This window comes from Aethalodelphis obliquidens, unplaced genomic scaffold (genome assembly GCF_003676395.1).
Source record: "Aethalodelphis obliquidens isolate GAN/ISIS:26980383/991018 unplaced genomic scaffold, ASM367639v1 scaffold118, whole genome shotgun sequence".
Classification (NCBI taxonomy): domain Eukaryota; kingdom Metazoa; phylum Chordata; class Mammalia; order Artiodactyla; family Delphinidae; genus Aethalodelphis; species Aethalodelphis obliquidens.
In genome coordinates, this window is record NW_020838062.1 from 1 (window position 1) to 14616 (window position 14616).

The 14616-nt window shown below is 46.1% G+C and overlaps 1 long non-coding RNA gene across 8 annotated transcripts in view; it reads left to right on the forward strand.

Moving 5' to 3' along the window:
• Positions 1–6: 6 nt before the first annotated feature.
• Positions 7–14616, forward strand: part of LOC113615468 (uncharacterized) — a 148055-nt gene continuing 133445 nt past the window's right edge. For 5 of the 8 annotated variants that reach the window (XR_003431011.1, XR_003431012.1, XR_003431018.1 and 2 more), the window contains exon 1: positions 7–131. This is a non-coding gene — a long non-coding RNA (uncharacterized LOC113615468). Of the gene's footprint in view, positions 132–12847; positions 12882–14616 lie in introns of all 8 variants that reach the window. The other 3 variants (XR_003431015.1, XR_003431023.1, XR_003431019.1) reach the window with 1 other exon arrangement.

Here is a 14616-nt window from a genome sequence, read left to right on the forward strand (position 1 = left end):
CGCGTGCAGGTGCTTGTCCTTGCCGATCTGTACACGTGCGCCTTTCTCTGCAGGCGGCCTCCTTTTCCTGGCTTGTGATGAGGTTTCCAATTCTTGTTCCTGACTTCAGAAAGAAGATTAGAGAGACGCCGGTAGGTCTTTATGTTCTGAGGGTTATTGCTTGGGTGGGGGTGCAGGCTTTGGGGCCAGATTCTCCTGGCTCGCACCAGAAGGTTGATTTGCCCCATGTGGCACCCAGAGTTGCCCAGGCTGAGCGGAGTTGCTTCTGCTGATGACCCGGAGAAAGAAGACGTGGTGTGGGTTTGCCCAGAGCAGCTCACCGATGGCCTGAGCTGTGGCAGCCTCCAGTGCCAGGAGGAAGTAGCCATGTGGGCCCCTCGCTTACTGCCTCTGGACCTACTGCATTTGAAGGAGGAGGGCAGGCGGTGAAGACAAGACAATGTGGGAGGGTGGCCTTGGTGTGTTGCATCGCCCAACTAGAATGTTCCCAGATGATACTCCGAGGAGGCTTTGGGAAAGGGGCCAGCTTTCTGGCTGAAATAACAGGAGGGTTTGACGCTAGTAATGTGCTGCTTTGCTCATTGTGCCATCTGCTGGCCAGCTCTTCCAACTTCACCTTTTTTTTGAAGTATAGTTGATTTGCAATGTGTTAGTTTCTGGTGTACAGCAACTATTCTTTTTCAGAATCTTTTCCATTGTGGTTTATTACAAGATAATGAATATAGTTCCCTGTGCTATACGGTAGGACTTCGTTTATATATTTTATACATAGTAGTGTGTATCTGTTAATCCCAAGCTCCTAATTTATCCCTCCCCAAGCTTTTCCCCTTTGGTAACTGTAAGTTTGTTCTCTATGTCTGTGAGTCTGTTTCTGTTTTGTAAATAATTTCATTTGTATCATCTTTTAAGTGATATCTTAGAATATTTGTCTTTCTCTGTCTGACTTACTTCACTTAGTATGAGAATCTCTAGGTCCATCCATGTTGCTGCAAATGGTATTATTTCATTATTTTCTCATGGCTGAGTAGTATTCCATTGTGTATATGTACTACATCTTCTTTATCCATCCATCTGTCGATGGACATTTAGGTTGCTTCCATATCTTGGCTATTGTAAATAGTGCTGCAATGAACATTGGGGTGCATGTATCTTTTCAAAATAGAGTTTTTGTCTTTTACAGATATATACTCAGGAGTGGGATTGCTGGATCATATGGTAGTTCTATTTTTAGTTTTTTGAGGACCCTCCATACTGTCCTCCATAGCGGCTGCAGCAATTTACATTCCTACTAACAGTGCAAGAGGGTTCCCTTTTCTCCACACCCTCTCCAGCGTTTATTGTTTGTAGATTTTTTCATGATGGCCATTCTGACCTTTGTGAGGTGATACCTCATTGTAGTTTTGATTTGCATTTCTCTAATAATTAGCAACATTGAGCATCTTTTCATGTGCCTGTTGGCCATCTGTATGTCTCCTTTGGAGAAATGTCTATTCAGGTCTTCTGGCCATTTTTTGATTGGGTTGTTTGTTTTTTTTGCAACTTCAGTTTTAATTAAAGATGGTCGGTAATAAGAGCTTCCATGGCAGAAAGCTCTATGCAGTGCTTGGGGGGTATGAATGTAAAAACGAGGTGCTGAAACTAATATGTCAGTACGTTGTAAAGTATTTCTTCTCCTATTCCCCCTCTGACCATTTCTGCCTTCTTGATCTTTCTACCTTTCCCAAGGCATAGAGATGTCAGATACATCACAATGTATATTAAAACAGATTCTTAATGCTTGTTACCATGAAGATATAGCAACTGAGTTTGCATTTTCCGTATGTAGGGCTTATGCTGGGAGCCCAGGCATTGGCAAGGGAGCCCATTGTTTGTATCCTCTGGGTCCGTGAGGATGGATTGCCCTTTTTTTGAGTGGATGTGTGTCCATGTAGCTCATAGGCTGGGCCAGTGCATGGGGCACACAGAGGGGCTGCCAGTGTGTGCTCACAATGTGAATGATGCAATCCAGAGCCTGGGCTTTGGGGCCCGGGGACCTGCGTTGGGGTGTCAGCTCTTCTTTTCCTGTGTAGCCTTGGCACTTACTATCTCTGTGCGTCTCTCTCCTCTCCTGAAAACCAGGTGGCGCAAAATGCCACTAATGTCACAGGGCTTTTCCAGGGCACAGCCTTGGACGTCATGTCCTCTTCCACTGGGGCTTGGGGTCTGTCTTTGCTTCTACTTTTGCAGGTTAGAGGTTATTCCGGCAACAATGACTATGAAGATTTTGCTTGATTCCCAGGCTTGGTAAATTTCAGAGTTCTCTAACGGTGTTCAAGGGACTATGATGTGTCTTGGTAAAATTCCCTTATGCTCTTTGGAAGATCTCAGTTGTGCCATGTAGAAAATGAGATGATTGGTCTAGAATAGGGATTCTCCAACCTTTGTGCCCATGGAATATCTTAGTCTGGCTGGGGGTTCAACCTCCCAAAGAGATCAGAGGCAGGCTGCTCAGCCGAAGTAAGGCCTGCTCCCCACACCCCTTCTTCTTCCCAATCTCTTCCTGGCCCACTCCTCTTAAAGGCCCATGAAGCATTCCACAGAACCGAGTTTGAAACCCAGTGATCTAGATCTCAAACTTCAGTGTGCTTTCAAATCCCTCGGTGATCTTGTCAAATGTGGCTTCTGATTCAGAAGTTCTGGCGTGGACCTGAGATTCTGCACTTCTCAGCAGATCCCAGCTGATGCCTAAGTTGTTGGTCCATGGATATCATTTTGAAAAGCAAGGCTCTGATCACAGAATGCCTTTGATGTTTCACATCCTTTGATTCTGAGTTCTTTACTTACTGATACTCTGATTATATTACAAATTGAAAATTTGTGTAGAATGAGTGGTTTCCGTTGAGGGCAAAATTCTCAATTATACAGATGTGGAAACTGACCTGGGATGGAGGAGGAGAAGGATGAAGCAGACAGAATGTATTTGTTTCCCAACTTTGAGTGCCGGCAGCCTCTGTAAAATATTTTGTAAAGAGCACCGTGTGGGTTAAGAAGCCGTCGCACTTTGTTGAGAAGAGTTGCACTTTGGTTTGGTTGCAGTCTAGATCATAAGGAAGTCTCATTCTGAGAGTTAATGGACACTTGTCTAAGGGAACTTCTGGCAGAAACAAATGACCTGCTTTCAGACCCTGGCCGAGGCCTGTCTCCACGCTCCAGGTCTAAGTGAAGGTTTAGAACTGTGGACAGCTGTCGGTGTGTCTGGCATCCATGTGCTTTCTTGGTAATCTTAATGACGTGGCACGTAGAAAGAAGCCTTCGTGTAAACGGTCTCCATCCCTTCTATCCAGTGCTGTGTTGAGTGCCCCAGGTTCAGTGTTGGTAGAGTGCTCTGTCTTCTGCACTCCTTGCTGGGGCTCCTCCTGTGTGTGTCCAGTAGACCAGCTGCTTTACCAGACTATAGAGCTTTGCTTGTCAGCCTTTGTTTCAATTCAGTAATGTCATGGCTAAGGTGGGGAACCCACTTTAGCAAGGAGACGAAAGCTCAACTGCTAGAGTAGCCAGTGCGTTTAAATGTCACATGTCCTATGTGGAATATGGCAGAAGACCAGAATGTTCTTTGTGGCTTTGCCCAAGCCCTTCATTAAGAAGGATGAAAGCTTTCCCATGGGGGCAGAGGTGGCACGTGCACCGTCTGAGGAAGCGAGGGGAGACTGAACGCCAGGGAGGCTGGATCCCAACACAGAGGTGTTCTTTTTGTGCTCAGTTGGTGAGGTGAACAGTCTAGTAGATGTGTGTTCCAAGGGCTTGTCAAGGATCTTCTTTAGCATCAGGCGGGTGGGAAACAAAGAGGGAGTGTGCCCAACTTCCCCTCCTCCAGAAGCTGACCGTGTGGTGACTCGTCCATCAATAGCTCTGTCAGTGGCCATCGGATACCCTCATTCCTTCCTTCCTTCCTTCCTTGCTCCCCTCACTCTCTGGTGTGTGAGCACCTCCTTGGCGCCAGGCATTGGGTCTACAGAGATGGAGAAGACAGGGAACTTGCTGACAAGCCACAGACAGACAGGTGGAAAGCAGAAGGGGCCTTAAGAAAGGTGCATCTCATAGGTTCTGGAATCTCCGAGGAGGGAGGCATAACTTGTGGCCGGGCATGGTGAGGCTGGGGCTGTGGACTCTTCCCCAGAATATTCAGTTCACCATGGTTACCTCTGGAGGGTCTGTGCCTGAGCCTTCCTCGGACACCTTTTACAAAGCACAAGAACGTCTTTTCCCCGTCACCCCTCTCCCACTCAGTTTCCCACCCCTACCCCCGTTACAAAAGTAGCAGTGAGGAGTAGAGGAGCCGCAGATAGAATCCTCAAGGAGAAGAAGTTTCTGGAAGAACATCCTGTTCTTCTGGTGTTTCCTGAGCTCTTTTAAAGCTGGGGCCTTTGCTCACGTGACACAAGCAGATTTCTAATCCCTCTCCGGCCCCCTGTCACCCCAGCCTCCCCTGTAGCATAACCAGGCTTCCTAAAACACAGCTTTGCCCGGGGCAACCCCTGGCTCCCAGAGCTTGGCTTTCAAATGCCTGCACCTATCTGGCCTCAGCTTGCCATCTGTCAGATGAGGACAATAAAAATAGTCCTCAACTCGTGGGGTGACGATGAGCCCTCAGTGGGCCCGGGCTCAGCCATTGCTCTGTACACTTCACGAGGCTGTGACCCTAACGTGGCCTTCCTCATGGCGGCCCTCTCCTGCATCCTTGGTAGTGGCCGCACTGTCCACTCCCGCAGCCTGACTCTCCCGGTCCCCAGTCTTCCACGCTGCTCACTCACGGCAGGTGCCCTCCCTCCTCACTTTCTGTGTCCTCCTGAAGCCTCTGAGGCTGGCTTCAGGACCGTTCCTTCTCTACAACCTTCCAGAACCCTGTCTGTTGTACTCTTTTTGTTCAAGGTTACCTTGGGCGGTTTCTGTTTTATGTGTGTGTGTGTGTGTGTGTGTGTGTGTGTGTGTGTGTGTGTGTGTGCGCCCTGTTACCCCAGCTGGACTGCAATCCCTCTGAGGATAATGATCCCACCCAGGTCACCTTGGTACCGTCCCCAGAGCCTGCCCCTGCCCGAGGAGACACTGACTAGATGCTGACAGATGGTGGCGATGAACAGTTCTGTTCGTCGCCACGCGGCGCTCGTAGGCTTGACGCCACGACACGCTGCTGTGCTGCTCTGGACTCAGCAGGTGATGAGATCGGCCCTGCCCTGGGGGTCAGCATGTGTGAGGTGGGTCAGCAAGGCGGGTGTGTCAGTAATCTCATTGCAGGCAGGACCAGACCCTCTCCACAGAACCATCTGAAGTGCTGTGAGGCCTCAGGAGAGTCCGGGATGAATCTCCCTGGCAGATGAGGAAGGCTCCAGAGGGAGGCGGGCTCTGAGCTGTGCACCGAGGAGTGGGCAGGGTTTGGAAGGCGGTGATATAGGAGTCCACTCCAGAGAGGTGAGCTTTCGGTTGGGAGGACAGGAGATCAGAGGCGGTGAGGAAGAAGAGCCCAGGCAGAGGAGTTGGGGCCAAGGTGCCGCCCACATCTCACCTCCTTCAGTCCTGGAATCAGCCTGGCAAGACCAGTGCTGTTAGACCCACCGGGCAGATGAGGAAACCGAGAGCGCAGACGCCGAGGGACTCGGCTGAGCTCTCCCAGTTGGCCCAGGGAGAGTTGGGATTCAAACACAGGTTCAGCCAACCCAGGGTCTGTGTGGCCACCAAGCAGGGTGGGGACACAGGATAGACACTCCGAGCCTGGTGCCCAGGCTGTTGGCTGCTGCCCTGAGTTATGCTTCTGAAGTGCGGGGCCGTCCCTGTGCCCTGCATGTGTTCTTGGCCAAGCCCCTTTGCTACACATCTCCAAGGCAAGGGGCTCAGCCTCACTGCTTTGACCACTTCACCTCCTTCCAGCTCCCATGCAGTGTGGCTTAGGAACTTGGAATCGTGTTGTTCGTGAGCAGGTCCACAGCTTCCTTCAGGCTGCGGGGCGGGGAGCTGTTGCGCGTGAGTCAGGAGTATGCGTTTCACAGGGTATATATACTTCCTGATGGTACCCAAAGGGTCAGCTCACTCACCTGTGGCTGGTGCTCTCTTGAATGTAAGGGGAGGCCGACTCAGAGGGGAGGTTAAGGGCCTGCTGTGTGCCGCAGCTGTCCGGAAGCAGCATCCTTAAATTTTAATCCCTGGTACTGCAGTTGAGTGCTGCCAAAGCCAGCGGCTACATGTGTCCTCACACTTGAGGGTCCCACTGATGGATGCTCCAGAATAACCAGGGCACCAGAGTTTTCGTCAAGTCTGTCACTTGTTCCTGTGTGTAGTCCAAAGCCGTGTGACTTCGAAAAAGGCATACTTTGCTGCCAATCCCTTCCATATACATCTTCCTGCCAGGATAGAGTAGGGCTTGGACCAGGGTTGGTGGGGACATAAGGGAGTGAAAGTGTCGTCTGCCATCACAGCAAATCTGCCCTTGCTTTCCTCCCTCTCTTTCAGACATTTCGATGCTTCTCCCTCCTTCTTTCTCCCTTCTTGGCAAAACTACTTCTCAGAATACATCCTATTTGGAAAATGACTGTTATTCATATCAAGTTAATCCCAAAGAAGTACTGTCAAGTTCCCACTAAATAGCACCAAGATCGCAGTTTTAAATTGCTTATCCGTTCAGGAGAGGGAAGGGTCAGCGAGAGTCGGCGTGTTCTGAGCCACCCAACTGTCTGCAGAGAGGTGGGCGGGCACAGCTCCTGTGCTGCTGTCTGCGCTGGGGTAATGGCGAAGCTAACGGTCCTGCAAAGCTCTGCACTGCACAGCAGGCTTGCCTGCCGGTCCTTGTGTTCCAGTTCAGGAAAATGCCTCCAGATCCTTTTCCTCATCCCAGTATCACACTGGAATTTCCCTGGGCTCCTGGGAAGGCGTTATCATTCTCTTCGTTTTAGAGATGAGGCAGCTGAGAATCAGAGAGGGGACGTGATTTACCTCAGCTGGCACAGTAAGTGACCGAGGCAGGACTCAACCAGTCCTTCTGACTCCTACACCGCTGGCCTGCTCCCTGTCCCCACGGGGTGGGGGTGGGGGCGGGGGATGGAACATGGGACCTAGAAGGCCCTTTCAAGCTCGGGAAACACTGGATGCTGTGACTGTTCCATCTGGAAATTCAGTCTTGACCTATTCACAAGGTTGTCTTTCTCAGCCATCTTGTTGGTTTCTGCGTTGCTCAATTCGACTGTGTGCTGGCCCAGCACAGTTTTTCTCTGCTGGTGGTTCAAGAAGCCTGCCTCCCCTGAACTGCTTCCTCGTCCTGCCCACTTGGTGTCTACCAAACCTCATGCTAGATTTCTTGCCTCAGCCGTGGAGGAAAGACAGCTCTGTAGTTTGGGTTCCTTGTGTTGTGTCCCAGTTCAGGCTGTCTTTCCATCCCTTAGGTCACATGCTAATCACTCGTTCCCAGGTGCTTTTGCACTCTGTTTATCTGGAATTCATCCTGATTGCCTTATCTTTGCCTCTGGTTAGGTACCCTCCTCCCTTCTGCCTTATTATCTGGGTCCCAAGCCTTTTCTCAGTGTTGGTTCCCCTTCTGTAACTCTCTGGACCAGAGATGCACAGCGAAGCTAATGAAGTTCAAGATCAAGCTTCAGAGTCACTGGCATTGACAGGCCTGGAAGGGGCCCTAGCATTGTGGTATGCGCTAGTCGTATGGTTTGTAAAATCTACAAAAGGTATTTTAGCCACAGTTGGTTCAGAGCATCTCTGTTTCCATTCTGCTGTCTCCATCACTCCTGCTCTTATGTTGGGTGACAATACAGTGGCCATGGGCATATTGGGAATCTGGCTAAGGGGACATTAAATTGGGATACACTTAGTTTGGATTTGGAGAGACATATTTAAGGGGCTCCCAACCAATTCTGTACATGTTCCAAGTTATTGCTAGCCGTCTTGTATTGAACTTGCTTCCAGGAATACTCCTGCTTACCGTGCCAATGCGCACGGTACCAGGACAAGAGGTGTGAGGCTGGAGGGAACGTTGTGATGTCACTGTGCTTTACAGCACTAGGTACCAGAAGTATGTTGACAGTGGAAGAGCATCAAGGTTCACAATATATGGAGCCAGAAGCTAGACTGTGGGAAAGTCTTCCAGTCATGAATCAGATATGTAAACTCAACGAACACAAGTTCTGTCCTGTCAGGAATATACGCAGTGTGCAGTGTATGCAATTAGAAACACAAGCTATGTTTATATTCCTGTTTGGATGGGGGTTGTGTGAAATGGCATTCTTCAGAATTCCTGAGGTTGTGAGCACAGACACGAAACAAGAGTCCAAACATTGAGTGGTGTGCAGAAGTTAATGTAGCAGGCCTGAGACTGCTGTGCTTAGGAAGACCTGCTTGTGAGGGTGGCCTTCTGCTGGCATCTGGCATCGTGGCTCTCAGAGTGTCCCCAGTTAATGGAGAACTGATGAGAATGGCTCACTGTGCTTAGACTGTTTATACATACAGAGTGCTTTACGCTGGACCCCTGCTTTCCTTCTGGCAGTCTGGAATTCTCCCAGAAGGTGCATGCTAGGCAGACGCTGTCTATGTGGACAGCCTCGAAGAAAAGCCGTGGGCACTGAATCTGGGCTGCCCTGGGCAGCAACATCACACACGTCGCCGTGTTTTCTCTGCTGAGGGAAGAGTGTCCTCTGTGTGGTTCCACGTGGGAAGGAGAGAGCATAAGGAAGTCTGCACGTGGATTCTTCCAGGCTCTGCCTGTATCCTTCCCCCTTGTGATCCACCTTTGTGTCCTTGCTGCATTGCTGTACTAAATCTTAGCTGTGAGGAAAACTATGTGCTGAGTCCTGTGAGTCTCCGACTATAACAGAAAAGTGGGAATAATGTATTACAGAGGCTTATCAGGCAATTAATAAACATATGCTTTAGTTTCTTGTCATTTTTCCTGAGTTTTGAGATATGTCTAGCATTCGTCGACTTTTTCAAATGTGTACTCTATTGTATTTCTTTTCTCATTTTAAGTATTTACTTTTGTTCCTGATTTTGTATTGGTAATTTTGTATTCTTATCCTTAACGAGGGCCTCAAGTGTTATGAAGCCTCAGGTCCCACAAAACCTGGATCCGCCTCCGTCATGGATCCGAGACTTGCTCTCTCTCGTTGATTTTGTATTGTCACCTTGTATTTCGCGGGTGGGGAAATTAAAACCCAAAGGGGAAAGTCAAGCTTACTTGGCAAAACTGGGATAGGATCCAGGTCTTCCAACTCCCAATTTAATGCTTTTCTCCCTCCATTCCTTAAAGGGTTTTGATGATTTGTCTGTAAACGATGGCCATGATGCATTGGACGTACACTGGATGGCGCTTAGGAGACTGAAGCTCTAGTCCCTTCTCTTTCAGTAGATGGATAACCTTGAATGACCCCTTTCTCTTCTGCAGCACATTTTCTCCTTTTGTAAAATAAAGAGGCTGGACTAGATGCTCTTTAGAGCCCTTTCTCTCTCTGATGTTCCCAAAGATCATCATTCTAGAAATGCTGAATCACAAATCATAGTTGAAACCACTCATCTTCTTGTCCTTGGGTCTTCTCCATCTCTAAAAATGGAAATAAAATTCCCACCTCTACTGGTTGTTGTGAAGCCCCTGGCACCATTCATGATAGAGCAAGTAATCAAAAGTTGCTTCCATCCTTCTGTCCAATCAGGAACAAAGGTTTTCTTGTTTGATTTTTGGTCCTTGCCTTTGGAATCAAAGAATGTTTGACCAGCAAACCTAAATTTTAAAAAGGAAAGAAAATGAAATATACATACTCTGCTTTTAAACCTCTTTAAATGGAAGTATAGTATACTTTGCAAACAGGGAAAATGCACAAATATTAAGTGAACAGATTAACGAATATTCACAAAGTCAACACACCAATAAGCAGCATTTATATTAAGTAATAGAACATTGCTAGAACTCCCTTGTAATCCCTTCCAAGTCACTACTTCTGCCCAAGAGTAACCACTATTCTGACTTGTAACATCTTTGATTACATAAATGGAATCCTATATTACGTACTCTTATTATTGTCTGGATTCTCATACTTAATATTGCTTGAGATCCATTCAGGTTGTCACGTGAGCAGCCTTTCCTTTCTTCTCATTGCCATACAGTATTCCATTTTATGACTGGACTATGATTGATTGATCTATTCCACTGTTTGCGGATATTGGCGTAGTGTCCAGGTTTTTGCTAATACAGATAAAGCTGCTATGAATAACCAGGTATTTAGTTTCTTTGGTAAATATATGCCTCTGTTGCATATATGTCTAGAGGTGGAATTGAGGATTTGCAGGATGTACATGTTTAATTTTAGCAGATGGTGCCAAGTAGCTTTCCGTAGTGGCCGTAACAATTTACACTACCACCAGCAGTGTGTGAGTTCCCGTTACATCCTTGGTAGCACATGTTCTCACTTAGGTGGGTGTGCAGGGGGATCTTATTTTGGTTTATTTGGTTACATAGAGCAAACTTCTATGGTATACTTTTTTATGACTTCAGACTGAAGCACAGAGCCGTGTACCCATCACCACAATCAAGGTACAGAAAGTTCCATCCCCCCCCCCCCCCAAATTGCCTGGTGCTGCCTCTTTGTATTCCACTCCCCCTCATTCCTAAACCCTGGCAGCCACTGGTCTGATATCTATCCCTATAGTTTTACCTTTTCCAGATTGTCAATTACATGGAATCATGTGGTATGTAGTCCTTTGGGTCTGGCTTCTGTCACTTAGCAAAATGCCTTTGAGATTCATCCATGTGGTTGTGTGTATCAGCAGGTCACTCCTTTTAACTGTTGGATAGTGGCCCACTGTATAGATGTACCACATTTTGTTTATCCATTCACCAGTTGAGGGGCATTTGGTTTGTTTCCAGTTTTTGTCTCTTATGAATTAAGTTGTTATACATATTTGTATACAGGTTTTTTGTTTTCATTTCTCTTGAGTAACTATCTAGGAGCAGGATTGCTGGGTTACATGGTAAGTGGATGTTTACCTTTATAAGAACCTGCCAAACTCTTGCAGAGCGGCTATACCATTTTGCATTCCCACCAGCAGGCTGTGAGAGTGCCAGTTGTTCCACATCCTGCTGATGCCAGTTGCTCCAGCAGTTGGTATTGCTAATTTCTTTTTTTTAGCCATTCTGACGTGTGTAGTGGTATCTCATTGTAGGTTTTTTTTTTCTTTTTTTTTTTTGCGGGGTCCTCTCACTGTTGTGGCCTCTCCCGTTGTGGAGCACAGGCTCCAGACGCGGAGGCTCAGCGGCCATGGCTCACGGGCCTAGCTGCTCCACGGCATATGGGATCTTCCCGGACCGGGGCACGAACCCATGTCCCCTGCATCGGCAGGCAGCCTCTCAACCACTGCGCCACCAGGGAGGCCCTCATTGTGGTTTTTAATTTGCATTTCTCTGATGATTACTTATGTTGGACATCTTTCCATGTGCTTATTTGCCATCCATATAACTTCTTTGGTGAATTTTCTGTTCAGATCTTTTGCCCATTTACAAAATAGTGGTCCTTTCCTTTCCTTTTTTCTTTTCAGCAGCCATGAATGGGCATGGCTGTGTTCCAATAATACTTTGCTTACAAAAGCAAGCAGTGGGTCATATTTGGTCTGCAGAAGAACATAGTTTCCTGTTCCCTGCTCTGCACCCAGTGCTTCTCAAACTTGAATCTAAAGGTGCTTATTTTCTTATTGTTAAATTTATAAACTTTATTGTGAAATAATTATAGATTTAGTGGAAGTTGCAAAGAAACCTACAGGGACGTTCCTTCACTCAGCCTCCCCCAGTGTGAACATCTTGCATAACTAGAATATAATGTTAGAACAGGAAATTGACATTGGTGTAGTTCACAGAGCTTATTCAGATTTTATGAGTTACACATGCAAGTGTGTGTTTCTATACAATTGTATCACACGTGACTTTGTGTAACTTCCACCACAATCAAGGTACAAAACTGAGACATCATTACCATCACTATACGATCATCACTCCTCATACGCACCACTTTATAGCCTCCAGCACTTCCTACCTCACATCCCTTACCTTTGGAATCCACTGTTTTGTGCTCTATCTGTATAATTCTGTTTTTCCAAGAATGTTTTATACATGGAATCGTACTATAGTGTGCAACTTTTTGATATTAGATTTTTTTTTTTACTCAGCATAATTCCCTGGAAGTTCATTCAAGTTGTTGCCTGTATCAATAGTTCATTCCTTTTTATTGCTAGATACTATTTCATAGTACGGATGTACCACAATTTAACCATTCACACATTTTAATAGTTTCTAGTTTTTGGCTATTACGAACAAAGTGGCTATGAACATTCATGTACAGGTTTCTGCACTAATGTAACTTTTGATTTCCCTGTGATAAATGCCCCAAAGTGCAATTGCTGGGACATCTGATAAGTTCATTTTTAGTTTTTAAAGAAACTGCCAAACTATTTTCCAGAGTGGCCGCACAATTTTGTATTTCAACCATCAGCGTATGTAAGTGATCCATTTTCCCGGCATCCTCTCTGGCATTTGGTGTTGCCACAATTCTTTATTTTAGCCACTTTGAGACTTGTAGTAATATCTCATTGTGGTTTTCATTTGCATTTTCTGGACGGCTAACAATGTTGAAGATCTTTTCATGTCCTTATTTGTCCTTTGTATATCCTCTTTGGTTAAATGTCTCTTCATGTCTTTTGCCCATGTTCTAATGGAATTGTTTTTTCGATGTTGAGTTTTGAGAGTTCTTTATATAATCTGGATACAGATCTTTTGTGGGATATATAATCTGCAGAATTTTCTCCCAGTCTATAATTTGTCCTTACATCTCCTCTACAGGGTCTACAGAGCAAAATTTTCTAAATTTGATGAGGTATAATTTATCAATTTTTACTTTTTTGGGGGTAAAAAGTCAATTGAGCATCTTTGTGTGGATCTATTTCTGTGTTCTCTGTTCTGTTCTACTCATCTGTGTGTCTACACCTCCTCCACTGCCACACTGTCTTGATTATTGTATTGTTGATTTTTGAGAGTTCTTTATCTAGTTTGAATACAAGTCCTTCTTCAGGTATGTGATTTGCAGAGATTTTTACTCCCCCCCCCCCCCGTCTGTGTCTTTTCATTCTCTTAACAGTGACCTTTATTTTGTTTAATATCTTTATTGGAGTATAATTGCTTCACAACGCTGTGTTAGTTTCTGCTGTAAAACAAAGTGAATCAGCTATATGTATACATATATCCCCATATTCCCTCCTTCTTGCGTCTCCCTCCCACCCTCCCTATCCCACCCCTCTAGGTGGTCACAAAGCACCGAGCTGATCTCCCTGTGCTAAGCAGCAGCTTCCCACTAGCCATCCATTTTACATTTGGTAATGTACATATGTCAATGCTACTCTTTCACTTCGTCCCAGCTTCCCCTTACCCTGCTGTGTCCTCAAGTTTGTTCTCTACATCTGTGTCTTTATTCCTGCCCTGCCACTAGGTTCATCAGTACCGTTTTTTTAGATTCCATATATATGCGTTAGCATACGGTATTTGTTTTTCTCTTTCTGACTTACTTCACTCTCTATGACAGACTCTAGGTCCATCCACCTCATTACAAACAACTCAATTTCGTTCCTTTTTAATGGCTGAGTAATATTCCATTGTATATATATGCCACATCTTCTTATCCATTCATCTCTCAGTGGACACTTAGGTTGCTTCCATGTCTTGGCTATTGTAAATAGTGCTGCAATGAACATTGTGGTGCATGTATCTTTTTTTTAAATTTTATTTACTTTTTATACAGCAGGTTCTTATTAGTTATCTACTTTATACATATTAGTGTATATATGTCAATCCCAATCTCCCAATTCATCCCACCACCACCACCCACACCCCTGCTTTCCCCCCCTTGGTGTCCATACATTTGTTCTCTACATCTGCGTCTCTATTTCTGCCTTGCAAACCTGTTCATCTGTACCATTTTTCTAGGTTCCACATATGTGCATTAATATATGATATTTGTTTCTCTCTTTCTGACTTACTTGACTCTGTATGACAGTCTCTAGATCCACCCACGTCTCTACAAATGACCCAATTTCATTCCTTTCTATGGCTGAGTAATATTCCATTGTATATATATGCCACATCTTCTTTATCCATTCATCTGTCGATGGACACTTAGGTTGCTTCCATGTCCTGGCTATTGTAAGTAGTGCTGCAGTGAACATTGTGGTGCATGTATCTTTTTAAAAAAAATAAATTTATTTATTTATTTTTGGCTGCGTTGGGTCTTCGTTGCTATGCCCGGGCTTTCTCTAGTTGCGGTGAGCGGGGGCTACTCTTCGTTGCCATGCACGGGCTTCTCATTGCGGTGGCTTCTCTTGTTGTGGAGCACAAGCTCTAGGCATGTGGGTTTCAGTAGTTGTGGCACACAGGCTCAGTAGTTGTGGCTCACAGGCTCTAGGGCGCAGGCCCAGTAGTTGTGGCGCACGGGCTTAGTTGCTCCGCGGCATGTGGGATCTTCCCAGACCAGGGCTCAAATCCGTGTCCCCTGCATTGGCAGGCGGATTCTTAACCACTGCGCCACCAGGGAAGCCCACATGTATCCTTTTGAATTATGG